The sequence below is a fragment of the Mesoplodon bidens genome (genome assembly GCF_964165515.1).
Source record: "Mesoplodon bidens genome assembly, chromosome: 14".
Taxonomy (NCBI): Eukaryota; Metazoa; Chordata; class Mammalia; order Artiodactyla; family Ziphiidae; genus Mesoplodon; species Mesoplodon bidens.
In genome coordinates this window covers 34,650,653-34,668,237 of record NC_138170.1, presented here as the reverse complement: position 1 = coordinate 34,668,237, position 17,585 = coordinate 34,650,653, and the positions used below count along the sequence as shown (strand labels likewise).

Genomic DNA, 17,585 nt, shown 5'->3' with positions numbered 1-17,585 from the left:
CTTTGCTTGTTTTTGGTGATCTTGGCGGTGTTGAGGAGTGCTGATCAGGTATTTTGTAGAATACCCCTCTATTGGAATTTGTCTGACGTTCTTTTCATGACTAGACAGGTTTGTGAGCTTTTGAGAGGAAAACCATAGAAGTAAAGTGTCATCCTCATCACATCACACTGAGGGTATGCATCATCAATATGACTTATTGCTGTTGATATTAACCTTGGCTCCTTTGCAGATTTAACCATCCCTCACATGCTGCTAAATGGAATCCCTCTGCCTTTCACATCAAGATGGGGATCTGATTCCAGTTCGTAACAGTCAGTGTCCCCAGTTAGCTTGGACTTGGGCAGCCTAAACACTGAAATGATTCAAAAGAGAAACATGTGACCTTCACACTGGCCCTGAGCATGGGAGGAGGATGCAGGGTGGAGAGGATTCAGGTTGACCTGCCCACTTCGACAACATGCCAAACCCACCAGGGAGGCTTGCCAAGGGCCAAGGTCAGCTGCCAAGTATGGCCAAGCGCCCAGTCCTTTTCCTATCCACCAATGTTGACCTTTCATGGTGCAGCATTTGCAAGCGCCTTCTGTGTGTGGTGACTCACCCCCCAGCACTCTCAGAGGCAGTAAGGGTCCAGAAAAGCTGGGCCAGAATATGAAGGGAAGAGGAAAGAACAAAAGGAATTAGATCTGACAAGTTCACCAGAAAATGTCTAACCTGCCCCACTGTTACACTGGGTAGTTTTGCTGGACTCTTCCTTATATTATTCAAGCATAACATGAACAAGAATTCAAATTCTTTTTTCCCACTTGATAAATTCTTGTATAAAAAATTTTATTGAAGTATAGTTGATTTACAATGTGTTAATTTCTTCTCTACAGCAAAGTGATTCAGTTATACGTAAATTCTTTTTCATATTTTTTTCCATTATGGTTTATCATGGAATATTGTTATAGTTCCCTGTGCTATACAGTAGGACCTTGTTGTTTATCTATCCTATATATAATAGTGTGCATCTGCTAATACCAAACTCCCATTTCTTCCCTCCCTACCCCCCTTGGCAACTACAAGTCTGTTCTCTATGTCTGTGAGTTGGTTTCTGCCTCGAAGATATGTTCATTTGTGTTGTCTTTTAGATTCCACATGTAAGTGATATCGTATGGTATTTTGTCTTTCTCTGTCTTACTTCACTTAGTATGATAATCTCTAGGTCCATCCACGTTGCTGCAAATGGCATTGTTTCATTCTTTTTTATGGCTGAGTAATATTCCATTGTATATAGATACCACATCTTCTTTATCCATTCATTTGTCAATGAACATTTAGGTTGTTTCCATGTCTTGGCTATTGTAAATAGTGCTGCTGTGAACATAGGGGTGTATGTATCTTTTTGAATTAGAGTCTGGATATGTGCCCAGGAGTGGGATTGCTGGATCATATGGCAACTCTATTTTTAGTTTTTTGAGGAACTGTCGTACTGTTTTCCATAGTGGCTGCACCAATTTACATTCTCACCAACGGTGTAGGAGGGGTGCCTCTTCTCTACACCCTCTCCAGCATTTGTTATTTGTAGACTTTTTAATGATGGCTATTCTGACTGGTGTGAGGTGGTACCTTATTGTAGTTTTGATTTGCACTTCTCTAATAATTAGTGATGTTGAGCAACTTTTCATGTGCCTATTGGCCATCTGTATGTCTTCTTTGGAGAAATGTCTATTTAGGTCTTCTGCCCATTTTTTGATTGGGTTGTTTGGGTTTTTTTTGTTACTGAGTTATATGAGCTGTTGGTATATTTTGGAAATTAAGCCCTTGTCTGTCGCATCTTTTGCAAATATTTTCTCCCAGTCCATAGGTTGTCTTTTTGTTTTGTTTATGGTTTCCTTTGCTGTGCAAAAGCTTGTAAGTTTGATTAGGTCCCATTCATTTATTTTTGCTTTATTTCTATTGCCTTGGAAAACTGACATAAGAAAACATTGGTACAATTTATGTCAGAGAATGTTTTGCCTATGTTCTCTTCTGGGAGTTTTATGGTGTCATGTCTCATATTTAAGTCTTTAAGCCATTTTGAGTTTACTTTTGTGTGTGGTGAGAGGGTGTGTTCTAACTTCATTGATTTGCATATGGCTGTCCAACTTTCCAAACACTACTTGCTGAAGAGACTGTCTTTTCCCCGTCATATATTCTTGCCTCCTTTGTTGAAGATTAATTGACCATAATTGTGTGGGTTTACTTCTGGGCTCTCTATTCTGTTCCATTGATCCATATGTCTGTGTTTGTGCCAATACCATGCTGTTTTGAATACTGTAGCTTTGTAGTATTTTCTGAAGTCTGGGATGGTTATGCCTCTTGCTTTGTTCTTTTTCCTCAGGATTGCTTTGGCAATTCTGGGTCTTTTACAGTTCCATATATATTTTAGGATTATTTGTACTAGTTCTGTGAAAAATGTCATGGGTAATTTGATAGGGATCACCATAAATCTGTCTTTTGCTTTGGGTAGCATGGCCATTTTAACAATATTAATTCTTCCAATCCAAGAGCATGGGATATCTTTCCATTTCTTCAATTTCCTTTATTAATGTTTTGTAGTTCTCAGGATATAATTCTTTCACCTCCTTGGTGAGGTTTATTCTAACTTTTTATTTTAAAAGGGATTGTTTGTTTACATTCCCTTTCTGATATTCCACTGTTAGTGTAAAGAAATGCAACCGATTTCTGTATGTTAATCTTGTATCCTGCTACCTTGCTGAATACCTTTATCAGTTCTAGTAGTTTTTGTGTGGAGTCTTTAGGGTTTTCGAGATCTAGTATCATCAAATTGTTTTTCATTGGTACAGTTAGGATTTGGAGCATTGTTTGTCTTCCCCCTCTTTATTCTGACACATTAACTAGTTCAAGTAACTGAACTAGATCACACAAAATCATAATAAAAGTATGTTATATAACTATTATTTTAGTTAATGTTTATTAAGCATTTTACAATGCATCAGGAATTGTGCTAATTATTTTATGTACATACCTCAATTAATTCTCAGCAACCTGATGAGTTTGTTGGCCCTATTTTCTAGAGGATAAAATGAGACACAGAAAGGTTAAGTAACTTGCCCAAGATCACACAGCTAATAAGTGACCAGGAAGGTTATAAATACAGCCTGACTTCTCACTCCATACTGCTACACGGTTGAACAAATCACTACACGATATTACTATACTGTTCAAAAACAGCTACACCACTGCTACACTGTTCAACTAACCACCCACCCTACTGCTACCCTGCTCAGCAAGCCCCTATACTATACAGTAGTGTCTACAATGCTCCCAGCAACTTGCAAAGTGCCAAGAGTAGGAAGATGAATAAAACAGGGTCCTGGCCAAAAGGATCTCACTGTTGGTTCACTTATCCCCAGAAGTGCAGGGGATCCAGAAGTTCCCACATGCCCATGAGCCAACTCTGTAGTACTAGGAGAGTTGGCTATCTAGAGGAGACCTCAAATCAGGATACAGAATTTCAGCATGTGATGATTTGGGGACCAAAGGAAATGGCATGGAACATGACCATGATCCCAAATAACTAACAATATTCAGAATGTTGAAAATTAGTTCAGTGCCAGCCCATCAGAAAATACATACACCCATCATGATGGAGGACAGGCCAGACAGAACACTGTCAGTTGGAGGGGCTGGGATGGGCTGGACATTAGCCTTGAGACAACCCCCAGAGACGGAGAAGCAGGGGCCCTTTGGGCGCTCTCAGTCACCTAGGAGCCCCTCAATGCCATCATGAGGAAGGCTAGAAGGAGGAGGAGGGTTGATTAGGTTTTCAGCATCCCCAGAGTATTATTGTGTGTGGAAAAGAACACCAGCTGTTACTCATGTTTTCATTAATATTGTATTAGCTTATAAACCTGTGAGCCTGTATTTTTCCTAAAGCCTCTAAGCTCAACATACAGATTTTATTTATTTACAAATCTAGCAATTTTTGTGTTGAAATAAAAATACTCTCTTTAAAATTTTTTGTTATTTACAGTGTTGCATTAGTGTACAGCAAAGTGATTCAGTTATATATATGTATGTGTATATACATACACATGTATATATATATATATTCTTTTCCATTATAGTTTATTACAAGATATTGAATATAGTTCCCTGTGCTATACAATCTTTGTTATTTATCTATTTTATACATAGTACTTTGTATCTGCTAATCCCAAACTCCTAATTTATCCCTCTCCTCCTTTCCCCTTTGGTAACCGTAAATTGGCTTTCTGTCTGTGAGTCTGCTTCTGTTTTGTAAATAAATTCATTTGTATCATATTTTAGATTCCATATATAAGTGATATCATGTGCTATTTGCCTTTCCCTGACTCATTAATACTTCACTTAATATGATAATCTCTAGGTCCACCTATGTTGTCGAATATGGCATTATTTCATCCTTTTTTTATGGCTAATCATCACATATATATACCCCACATCTTCTTTATCCATTCATCTGATGATGGACATTTAGGTTGCTTCCATGTTTTGGCTATTGTAAATAGTGCTGCTATGAATATTGGGGTGCATGTATCTTTTCAACTTAAGAGTTTTCTCTGGATATGCCCAGGAACACTTACTTTCTCTTTCTGTTTGATTTAATCTCAGTAAGCTTATACATTTGACATTACTTTCTCCCTAAACATTTACAAACTTGACTAATTAAATTCACTTACAGATTTCAAACCACAGTCACCAATATGACATATCTGATTCTCTCAACAACTTCAAACATCAAACGGCAGACTTATAAATTTAAAAAGTAAAATCTTCATAATGACTCAAATTACTCTTATAAATCAAAATAGATTTACAAATTTAATAAATAAATCAGATTAACTTAATCACTTAGAGCATCATAAAGAACAAGCAGCACAAAATTTTTAAAACTTGCTACTATACTTAAGCACAATTGGACACTAAAGTATCAATGCTGTTGATTCATTACTTCACCCTGGAGTTACAGATTACTCACATAATGAAGGGGAAAACAATTGCTATCTTAGGCGTGTTATAGCAACTGAGGTCATGGACTCTGGATGTTGGAAGTCCCCAGGGCTCAGCGCTGGGACTTCTCATTTTCTCTCTCTGCATTCACTTACTTGTCATCTCATCCAGTCCTGTGGCTTTGACTGCCATCTACATGCTGATGACTCCCTATTGTACTTCTCCAGCTCTGGTAGGCATTAATGTTGCTCACCCATTATTTCTGGTTCTTCTCTTTCTAGAAACACAGGAGAATTGTACTTCCTTACCCTCACCTTGAGGTTAACTGTGGCCATGGGACTTGCCTTGGCCAAGGAAATGTGAGTGGAGTTATGGGCCACTTCAAGGCAGAAGCATTTCATTGCTGGTATGACTCTGCAGCTCTTTTCTTCCTCTTGCCACAGCAAGAGGAAGTAGACCCTCTGTCAGTCTGACTTTCAGAGTGAAAATGACATGGGGCAGAGCCCTACACATAAGACATCAACTTTTGTTGAGTTGATCCAGTGAGATTTTGGAGTTTTGTTACTGCAGCCTAGCCTTGCCCATCCTAATATTTATCAGCCCACACCTCTCTCCTGAATGCCAGACACAGATTCCAGATACTGACTCAACAGCTCCACTGGGATGTCGAGACAGATATTTCAAGCCTAATAAGCCCACAACTGAATGTCTTAACTTCCCCCCTAAAAACCGTGCTGCACTCAGCGTTCCCCACCTCAGTGGGAGGTCAGTTCCGTCCTTCTAGTTGCTTAGGCCAGAAACCTCAGAGCTATCCTTGTCTCTTCTCTTTCTCTCACATCCTATGTCCAATTCATTAGCAAACACCTTCGGCCCTACCTTCAAAGTATATTCAGAACTGAACCATTTCTCTTCACCTCCTGTGCCACCACCCTGACCTAAGTCACCATCACCTCTCAACTTGGATAATTACACCAGCCTCCCAACAGGTCTCGCCTCTTCTATTCTAGCGCATCCTTAACAGTCTTTTCTTTTCTTTTTTTTAATATTTATTTATTTATTTGGCTGCATTGGGTCTTTTGTTGCAGCACGCAGGATCTTCGTTGCGGCATGTGGGATTATTTGTTGCGGCACGCAGGCTTTTCATTGCAGTGCACGGCCTTCTCTCTAGTTGTGGCGTGCGGGTTTTCTCTTCTCTAGTTGTGGCGTTGTTTTGGCGCTGTTTTGGGGTTGTTTTGGTGTTTGGTGTTGTGTGTTCTTTTCCTTTCTTCCACCCTCCCTGTCCCCACCAGAACCACAGGAAGCTGGTTGGCCAGGGAAACTGGGAAGTGTGGCTTAGCCTGAACATCACAGAGAGGATGGTGGCCTGGACTGGGGCACAATAGTGGATAACCAGCACAAAGGTCATGAGGTCACACGGACCTTCCAATTAAACTCCAACTTCTTTTTTTTTAAATTGAATTATAGTTGATTTACAATGTTGTGTTAGTTTCTGGCGTATAGCAAAGTGATTCAGATATACTCGTTTTCATATTCTTTTACATTATGCTTTATTATAAGATATTGAATATAGTTCCTTGTGCTATTATCTATTTTATATATAGTAATGTGTATCTGTTAATCCCAAGCTCCTAATTTATCCCTCCCACTCACCCCTTTCCCCTTTGGTAACCATAAGTTTGTTTTCTATATCTGTGTAAACTCCAACTTCTTTAAGTCCTCTTTTCTAAAAAAATAGTCTTGTTTTGGTATAAAATATTTCCTGAGTTACTAGTTTCTCCAAATTTCATATCATTTCTTATCAATTTTAATATATCAAATATATACGTACACACTGTCATATAAACCTATGTACTTAAATATCAATATAACATTAATGGACACTATTACTTACTAGTATCCATTTATATTTTACTCAGTCTGACCTAGGCTAGAATTACATTCCCTTCCTCTCTCTCTCTCTCTCTCTCTCTCTCTCTCTCTCTCTCTTTTATTGTGATAAAATGTACATAATATAAAATTTACCATCTTGGGACTTCCCTGGTGGTCCAGTGGGTAAGACTCCGTGCTCCCAATGCAGGGGCCCCAGGTTCTAACCCTGGTGGGAGAACTAGATCCCGCACGCATGACGCAACTAAGAGCCCACATGCCGCAACTAAGACCCGGCACAGCCAAAATAAATAAATAAAATTAATTAATTAATTTTAAAAATAAATAAATAAAATAAAATTTACCATCTTAACCATTTTTAAGTGTACACTTCAATAATGTTAGATATATTCGCACTGTTGTGCAACCAATCTCCAGAACTCTTTTCATCTTGCAAAACTGAAACTCTGGGGCTTCCCTGGTGGCGCAGTGGTTGAGAGTCTGCGTGCCGATGCAGGGGACACGGGTTCGTGCCCCGGTCTGGGAAGATCCCACATGCCGCCGAGCGGCTCGGCCCGTGAGCCATGGCTGCTGAGCCTGCGCGTCCGGAGCCTGTGCTCCGCAATGGGAGAGGCCACAACAGAGAGGCCCGCGTACCGCAAAAAACAAACAAACAAACAAACAAAACAAAACTGAAACTCTGTACTCTCTAAACAATAATTCACAATCCCCCCTCCTCCCAGCCCCTGGCAACCACCCTTCTACCATCTGTCTCTCCAAATTTGCCTACTCTAGGTGCCTCATACAATATTTGTCCTTTTGTGACTGGCTTATTTCACTTAGCATAATGTCTTCAGCGTTCATCCGTGTCGTAGCACAGGTCAGGATTTCCTTCCTTTTTAAGGCTTTTTAATATTCTGTTATATATATGTATGTATACACACCCACACCATTTTGTTTATCCATTCATTTGTTAATGGACATTGGTCGCTTCCTCCTTTTTGGCTATAGTGAGTAATGCTGCTATGAACATGGGTGTACGTTTCCCTCCTCTTTTGTAATCTTTTTATAGACCCTCATTCTATAGGAGTGGCTCTTAACATGTCAGACCTAGCACTTTCTCTCATTCTAAAATGACGTTCATAAGTAATATAGCCTGTCTACCGTATAATTTCAGGAAAATCAATATAATAAAGTATCTATTTCATTGTGAGTAAATACCAGAGAACAATCACACAGAGCACATAACAAAATAGTCGTATGTTTGCACGCTGCTTGCGGTGGACACAGCCACGAACATTCAATGTCTCAGGAGCATGGCATTGGAGATTTGAATACCACAAGTAGCATTGCTTGGTGGCATGATTTCGTAATATGGGTAACCAACACAGTAAAGTTTGAAACAAAGCAACTTTTTTCAATGTCATGGCAATTGTAATCTTAGAAAGGCAGTGCATATTTATGTTGGACAAAGAATACTTTATGTTTCTGTGTAAAACAGAATTAGGTTCTTGGCTTAGATCGTTTTTTTAAAAAATATTTTTCCTTTTATTCATTTTTTTTGGGGGGGTTAATTTATTTTATTTATTTTTGGCCGCGTTGGGTCTTTGTTGCTGCACATGGGCTTTCTCTAGTTGCAGCGAGCGGGGGCTTCTCTTCGTTGCAGCGCGCGGGCTTCTCACTGCGGTGGCCTCTCCCGTTGCAGAGTACGGGCTCCAGGCGCGCGGGCCCCAGCAGTTGTGGCTCGTGGGCTCTCGAGCGCAGGCTCAGCAGTTGTGGCGCACGGGCCCAGTTGCTCCGTGGCACGTGGGATCTTCCCGGACCAGGGCTCGAACCTGTGTCCCCTGCATTGGCAGGCGGATTCTCAACCACTGCGCCACCAGGGAAGCCCCGGCTCAGATCATTTTAAACAGATTATTCCCCATATAGGGCATTGAAATCAGTGAAGAACACACGGGATGATTTGTCATGCAGGATGGTCCAGTGATTTGCAAGACATCTAGCATCTTTAGCCCATGCCACTAAATGCCAGTAGTACCGGCTCAGTCAAGAGGACAGTCAAGGAATGCCCCTAGACATTTCCTAAATGTCCTCTAGGAGGCAGCACCACACACATTAAGAACTGCTGCTCTAACTTAGGTGTCCATTGACAGATGAATGGATAAAGAAGATGTGGCACACGTATACAATGGAATATTACTCAGCCATAAAAAGGAACGAAACTGAGTTATTTTTAGTGAGGTGGATGGACCTAGAGACTGTCATACACAGTGAAGTCAGAAAGAGTAAAACAAATACCGTATGCTGACACATATATATGGAATCTTAAAAAAAAAAAATGTTCTGAAGAACCGAGGGGCAGGACAGGAATAAAGACACAGACATAGAGAATGGACTTGAGGACACGGGGAGGGGGAAGGGTGAGCTGGGACAAAGTGAGAGAGTGGCATGGACATATATACACTACCAAATGTAAAATACCTAGTGGGAAGCAGCCACATAGCACAGGGAGATCAGTTCCGTGCTTTGTGATCACCTAGAGGGGTGGGATAGGGAGGGTGGGAGGGAGACGCAAGAGGGAGAGGATATGGGGATATGTGTATACGTATAGCTGATTCACTTTGTTATACAGCAGAAACTAACACACCATTGTAAAGCAATTATACTCCAGTAAAGATGTTAAAAAAAAAACTGCTGCTCTATAAGTAACTAGAGTCTCTGTGTCTCTATTAAAGTCTTAACCAATAAAGCTGTGTAACCGTGACAAGCATGAGGAAAAAAACCTTGCAGACTTATTGGGCTATTTGGCCAATTAGTGTGCTCTGAAATCCACTGCCAAGTTTATGCCAAGACCATGCGTCCCACAGGTTTCTCCAGCCAATGGCTGGGCACAGTGGGATACTAAGGCCAACGTGTTCCTGGAAGGCTTGAGACTCCTCTGACAGCTGACTTTGCCTTGAGGTTCCCTGGTAGCCTTGCTGACCTTTCTTGGCTGCACGACAGGCTAGGGTGTTTCCACCCAACCTTCCTTCCCTCTTTTCTCTCAGAAGTGTCTCCACAATAAAATCCTTGTACATTTTCTCCTAGCTTGGCATATGCTTCTTAGAGGACTTGGAGTAACATAGTAACACAGAACCACAAAACCCCCATGGCACACAACAGTAGGAGTGTATTGTTTGTGTTTCTGGGGGCAGGGTTGGGGGCTGCTGACGAGACAGCTCTGCTGATCTTGGCTGGGCTTGCTCCATATCCGGGGTTGAGGGGCTGGTAGTTGATCTAGGATAACCTCCCCTGTGATGACTGGGGACTCAGCTGGACTCCACACATCTCTCATCCGCCAGCAGGCTAGCCCAGGTGTGTTCTGATGGCAAGGGCGCAGGCACAAGAGAAAAGCCCAATGTATAAACCTATTTCAAATTTGTGCTTGCCTAGGGTCAGCTATACCCATTGGTTAAAGAAAATCATATAGTTGAGCCCAGATAGAGTTGTATGACCCTGAGAAGTAACATGACAAAGGGTCAGGATACAAGGAGAGGTGAAGAATGGGACTATTTTTGTAATCTACCACACTGTCCATGCATTTTTCTCATTTTTTAAAATATTTATTTATTTACTTTTGCTGTGTTGGGTCTTTGTTTCTGTGCGAGGGCTTTCTCTAGTTGTGGCAAGCGGGGGCCACTCTTCATCACGGTGCACGGGCGTTTTCACTGTCGCGGCCTCTCTTGTTGCGGAGCACAGGCTCCAGATGCGCAGGCTCAGTAGTTGTGGCTCATGGGCCTAGTTGCTCCGCGGCATGTGGGATCTTCCCAGACCAGGGCTCGAAACCGTGTCCCCTGCGTTGGCAGGCAGATTCTCAACCACTGCGCCACCAGGGAAGCCCCATTTTTCTTATTAATGAAGTACCACTCTTCAGTTTTTTTAAAAAATTATAACCCCTATTAAAATAATCACATCATTGTAGAGTCACTTACTGGTAGAAAGGAAGCCTGAAATTTCTGAGTATTTACCAAAAGACTCTGAGTTATCCACACAAGGCTATTTAAACTGGATAAGATTTCCATTACATTCATTGTCAAGTTAAAGCCATTTTCTCCTCCCTGCAATGACCCAATGCTGTGACTGCCCAGGACAAAGATTAGATCAGTTATAGATAGCAAATAACCTACATTTTATTTGTACTTCAGAGCGATTTATTGAATTTTCAAACACCTTCCACACAAAAGTAGAGAAGTTCAGACATTATTTTTAAAATAAATTTGAGTAATTCAAAATTATCCCTAGGATAATATCACTTACTTGCATTCTTTCTTAAGTAGGAAAATCTGTTGTGTTACAGGTTGGTAGCCAGGAACTACATCTAAGCCGAGGTGCACCTGTGGCTGTGGGCATTGCGTATAAGGATCATTTGTTATGTATGTGGCAGCAGAGAATGAGTGGAGAACCACAGTGCTAGCCCACAGTGACCTCTCTGCTCCAAGCCCCTGTAACCCATGCCTTCCTGCTAAGGTTGCTCAATCTGTTGTGCAACAAAGTGAAGGATGGAGGCTTTCCTTTCCGTTGTTTATTCTCTCTTGCAAAAAAAAAAAAAATTAACGTTTCGTAAATTTGAAAAAAATTGGAGCCTACAGAAAAGTTTCAGGAACAAAACAGTGAGCATCCATACGCTCCTCACCTAGTTTTACCAGCTATTAACCTCTTGCCTCCCATACTATCGATACATTCTCTCTTTATATACACGTTTCCCCTCTACCAAGCCATCCAAGAGTGGTGTGCAGGCACCATGGCACTTCACCCCTAAATAATTCTCTATCCTTTCCCAAGAATGAGGCCATTGTCCTAGTCCTAAGGACACTGTTGTCACACCTGACAAACTCAACGTTAAGTTTAACATACAGTTTACATGAAATTTGCCTAACTGTCTGAAAATTATCTTTTAATCCAGATCCCACTGCATTTAGTTGTTATATCTCATTAATCTACTAACAGGAAGAATAAAAAATAGATGCCTGGGTCTTACCCTAGAGCTACAAAAACAGAATTTCCAGGGTTGGAGCCCAGAATCTCTCCTTTAAAAACTCTTTTTTTTTTTTTTTTTTTTTTTTTGCGGTACGCAGGCCTCTCACTGTTGTGGCCTCTCCTGTTGCGGAGCACAGGCTCCGGACATGCAGGCTCAGCGGCCATGGCTCATGGGCCCAGCTGCTCTGCGGCATGTGGGATCTTCCCGGACCGGGGCACGAACCCGTGTCCCCTGCATCGGCAGGTGGACTCTCAACCACTGCGCCACCGGGGAAGCCCTAAAACTCTTTCTGATGACTCTGATGAGAGTCACGTTTGGGGATCACTGAATTCTACCTGGAAGGTTAATTATCTTTTCACCTGTCTATGGCTGTTTTCCCAAACAGATTTCGGTGAATTCTTGTGCCAGGAGTAAGAAATTGCTGGGAGAACTATAACTCATTCTAATTGTACCCTAACCATTGCCCCTCCCCTCTAATCCCACCTGCTTCTTACCCCTTAACCTTATACTCAGAAGAACTTGAGTGGCAGGTTTTGAAGGCCCAGCCCTAGACTATATCTTGGACTTCTCTTTAATTCCAAATTCTGTTAATTCAATGACCTTATAAATACTTTTGAACTGAATAATCTGGGGTGGGGGTAGGGGGATGTGGGAGGGAAGGATTGGCTTGTTGAAATGCAGATTTCTAGGCCCTCCTCTGGGCTCAGGAATATGCATTTTAGTCAGCTCCCTAAGTAGTCCATACTCCCTTTTTTTTTGTATTTCATTCTAAGGTCCTTTCAGGGTGGTTTACTCTTAATAAGCAACTCAGTAAACCTCTGGTTGTGTCATTGAAATAAACCTCTATGCTTAGAACCCTTGCCCACAAAACAGACAGCAAAATAACTTTTCTTCCCGTCTTTTAACTCATCTCTTTCAATGCTCCTATTTGACCAATTGTCTCAGTAGAAAATGTCCTTCACAGAGCCTTAGCTTTTCTCTAAAACCATAGAAACAGGCATCTTATTTCTGCCTCACCCTGCCTTTTACTCCCACTCTGGCCAAATTCCCTTTTAGTGTTGACTCAAATTGTTTATCTGAGTCTGTGCCTGACCTTTCGGTTCTGGTGACATCTTTATGGCCTCTTTTTTATTTTTTATTTTTGGTGGGTAGAGATGATATGGAGGGGAGTCCAGAGGATTACAGATTGTAAAGTCACCCACACTTTGATTCCAGTATGCCACTTTGAACTAAGTTGTCCATCATGGGAGAAAAAGAACCTGTTTATTATTTTGGATTTTCACCTTGCTTGCTCTGTTTGCTAGGTAATCTGATCTATGTGAAAAGCAAATATTCTTTTTTTGAAAATCACATTGCATTTTCTGCAAAGCTGTGTTTTGCTGACATGGAAAGAGTTAAGCTGAAGTTTAACCTTTTTAATATAGTCGTTAGTTAAAATACCTGGTGTCTCTTAGTAAAGGTAAAGAAGCACTCTAGAATCCAAATTTGCCTGTGATGAAGGATAGTTTTCCTTTTTCAGCCCATTCACTGGCAGAAAATAATTCCTGCCAGATGCTTGATGCCACTAGCAATTCTAGTGAAATAATGTGGAAAATATGAAACTGTCATCAGATATAAAGTTAGAACAGAGATAATCTCTTTACCAGAAGAAGCCAGCATGTGTATATGATGCTGAATCCAGCCTGTTTACCCCGACACTGAGTTAAATCTTGGAGACAGAGTTTTGGGTGAAGTAGAAAAGAATAGGTTTGGTACTTTGCCAGGCAAAGGGGGCCGCAGCAGGCTAATGCCCTCAAAACTGTGAGTCAGTCCTGACCTGGAGGGGGTGGTGAGGAGTTTTATAGTAATGGCTCAAGGAGGGCGTGATCACCTCGTGGACATTTTTCTGATTGGTTGGTGGTGAGGTAAGTGGGAGTCAGCAACATCAACCTTCTGTTTCCAACCGTTCCGGGGTCTACCTGCTTGTGGGCAGCATACTGTTAACTTTTCCCACCTGGTGGAGGTTTCAGTATCTGTAAAGCAGCTCAAAGATATTGTTATGTGTATCCCTTGAGGGGGAACCAGGACCCTGCCCCAAGGCTACTCTTCAGTTTCTTGACTATTCCTCCCTTGTCTCCACATCCCCTCCCTTCCCTAATTAGCAACTGTTTAAACCTGCCCGTTGGAACACAGGGAAGGTCATGGAGGCTGAAGGAAGCCTATTTCCTGTTAACAAGAAATGGGGGACAAAGAAAGGCTTTTGTGCCCAGGAGCCTCACAGGGTTCTGCTCGGTTTCATGTATAATATTCATCGATACACGAGTATATTGGGAGTGATAAACAGTCACTTTGACAAGGTAGGAAAAACACCATTCTTATCACCGTGTAAGTAAAAAATCCATATCATTGCTTTAATGAGGGAAACTGATCCTTCTTCACGATGAATGAGATATCCAGCCAGCCCCAACTGTTCTAACCACACTAGCCTAGGTGCCAGGAGTGTGAATGAAAGAGTCATTTTGGACAGTCCAGCCTCAGTAAATGCAATGTGTAAAAGAACCAAGGATCCCAGTGAATAGCCAGAGCTGAGGCCACAGGCATATATGGCCCCAGTTGAGCCATCCCAGGCATCTCCAGGCATCAAGCCACCCCAGCTGGGGCTGCAGTCAGCGTGCAGCAGAGATGAGGACCTCTGCTGTGTTCTCTCTGAATTTCTGGCCTACAAAATTATGATCGTAGGGCTTCCCTCGTGGCACAGTGGTTAGGAATCCACCTGCCAATGCAGGGGACATGGGTTCAAGCCCTGGTCCAGGAAGATCCCACATGCTGCAGAGCAACTAAACCCATGCGCCCCAACTACTGAGCCTGCGCTCTAGAGGCCGCGAGCCACAACTACTGAAGCTCGCGCGCCTAGAGCCCATGCGCCGCAACAAGAGAAGACACTGCAACGAGAAGCCCGCGCACTGCAACGATGAGTAGCCCCCGCTCACCGCAACTAGAGAAAGCCCGCACGCAGCAACGAAGACCCAACACACCCAAAAAATAATAAATAAATAAATTTAAAAAATATATATGATCGGGCTTCCCTGGTGGCACAGTGGTTGAGAGTCCGCCTGCCAATGCAGGGGACACGGGTTCATGCCCCGGCCCGGGAAGATCCCACGTGCCACGGAGCAGCTGGGCCCATGAGCCATGGCCGCTGAGCCTGCGCGTCTGGAGCCTGTGCTCTGCAATGGGAGAGGCCACAACAGTGAGAGGCCTGCGTACCGCAAAAAAAAAAAAAAAAAAAAAAAAAAAAATATATATATATATATATGTATGTATATACATGATCATAAGAAACTGGTTGTTATTTTATGCCACAACATTTGGAGTGGTTTGTTATGGTAATAGATAACTGGGATAGATGTTGAAGAGATGATTTGTATTACGTGGCTATTGCCACAATAATGCATGACTCCAAAACTCGGTGGGTTTCAACAACAGTATTTATTTTTCTGACTCATGGGGCTGTGCATTGTCTGGGGTGCTCTCCTTTTGGCTGTGAGGGGGCTGGGCAAGGCAAACCCCTGTGGGCTGGTTTGAGACACACTCCTCTGTCTTTGTTCTGGTGCCAGGATGAAGGTGGAGCATCTACCTGGGGCACGCTGGGTGATGGGTATTCAGGAGTCCAAGTGCAACTCTGCAAAAACATTTTACTCCTCTGCTTAATTATTGGCCAGGTAGGTCACATGATCAAGCTCAAAGTCAAAGGGGTAAGTACACTCCCATCCAAATGAGAGGAAGAAGAAAGGAGATACTTGCTGAACAGTACTGCAACCTATTGAGAGGTTCAAGCATCAGATGATGGTGGTGGTGATAGTGAGTGGTGTCAGACTGGCCCAGTTTTAAGGTATTTCTGTAATTTGGTACTTATACATCTAGAACCCAGAGAGAACACTTGTGAGTGTAATGGGGGAAGGTGTCTAAATACAGGAATCAATAATTATTTATTTTATTTATTATGTTATAAATAATGTTTCTATTAATAATATAAATATTATTTATTTATCAATGTATATGATTTATTGATACTAAATCCCTACAAGCCGGAGGCATGTAAAATTATGAAAAGACAAAGAAAAGGTAATAGAAGAACAAAAGGAGAGGGATTAAAAAAAACAAAGGAGAGAAAAAGAAGGCAGAAAATGAAACTCTTTACCAGCTGTTGGGGAGGCCAGGAGCAGACACCTGTTTCTTGGTTTGCCTCTTATGTAGGCGGAACTGCTACAGGGCAGCCAGTCCCTGAAAGAAGTCCCAAGAGACCAGCTCCTCCTTTAGGAGAGGTTTTGCTAATTCAATGACAGATGCATCTGGCATGGCATAAGGCACCTCCAAACACTGCTCTCCCACTCAGCACCATACTTATAGCCAATGAAAGTGCCAACAGTGCAGGGAGTTCCCTACTCCCAGTTGAGGGTTAACTATTAACGCAGCTGTGAAGTGCGTGGGACCAGCCCAACAAGCTATGGGCAGCAGGCAGAGTTAGAGCAAAGAGGCGTTTAAGAAAGGCTTTGGGAGAGAAGTGGTATCTGAACTGGAACTGGATGCAGAGGCCAGAAAATGTGGAAGCAGCACCGTCTCATTTTTGTTGCACGTATAGACGGCACAAGGCTGGAGAGTGAGCTGATCATGGTAAATCTTGAATGCCAGATTGAAGAGCATATTCTTAGTTCAGTGGGAACCCTGAGAACTTTTGAACAAGAAGTAATCTGGGGCTTCCCTGGTGGCACAGTGGTTGAGAATCCGCTTGCCAATGCAGGGGACACAGGTTCGAGCCCTGGTCCTGGAAGATCCCACACGCCGCAGAGCAGCTAAGCCCGTGCGCCACAACTACTGAGCCTGCGCTCTAGAGCCCTTGAGCCACAACTACTGAAGCCCATGCACCTACAGCCCGTGCTCCACAACAAGAGAAGTCACCACAATGAGACGCCCGCGCACCACAACAAAGAGGAGCCCGAGCCAATCAACAAAGACCCAACGCAGCCAAAAATAAATAAATAAATAAATAAATAAATAAATAAAATTTAAAAAGTGATCTGAAGGAGTTGTCCTCCAATATCATTCTTTCCTACTTCTGTGGTAACAGAAGCCCCAGTTTCTAACTGGGTTTATGCCTGTGCAAATTAAGATTAGCTTTCCTAACTTCTCTTGCAGCTAGGTGTGGTCATGTGACTGAATTCTGGTGAATGAAATATAAAGGAAATAGTGTGTGCAACTTTTAAGAAGTGTTCTCAAAGGGAGAAGGCATTGCACCTTTTTTTTTTTTTTTTTCCTGCTGGATGGAAGCCCAACCTAATCCTAACAAGCATATTATTCATTAGGAAGATTGGCCTGGGGCAAGGCAAAATATAGGATGAGCACTGGAGGTGGGAAGATCTTGATAGTTGAGGTAAGAAGTGTGGAAATAAGAACTGAGCCATTATGGCAGCTTTGGGAACGGATGGGAGGGGAGTATGGGATAAATATTGTGCAAGGAGTGTCTGTGGGACTTGACAATTGGTCAGGTGAGAGGAGACACCAGGAAGGATCAAAGGTCATTCTGAGGTTTCAAGCAGAGTTGACTGGGAAGTCAATGATGCTGGTAACAGAAATAGGGGAATCAGCAGGATGAGCAGGCATGAGGAAGGCCACCAGGAGTTCAGTCTTGGACATGTTGAGTTGGGATGCCTGCAGGATACCCAGGTGGAGATGTAAAGCAGGCAGT

The 17,585-nt window shown here is 42.4% G+C and overlaps 1 long non-coding RNA gene across 1 annotated transcript in view; it reads left to right on the top strand.

Annotated features, from left to right (window-relative positions):
- Positions 1 to 15,516, top strand: part of LOC308627850 — a 62,917-nt gene extending 47,401 nt beyond the window's left edge. Inside the window, exon 3 of the long non-coding RNA XR_014017451.1 lies at positions 15,457 to 15,516. This is a non-coding gene — a long non-coding RNA (uncharacterized lncRNA). The remainder of the gene's footprint in view (positions 1 to 15,456) is intronic.
- Positions 15,517 to 17,585: the final 2,069 nt, after the last annotated feature.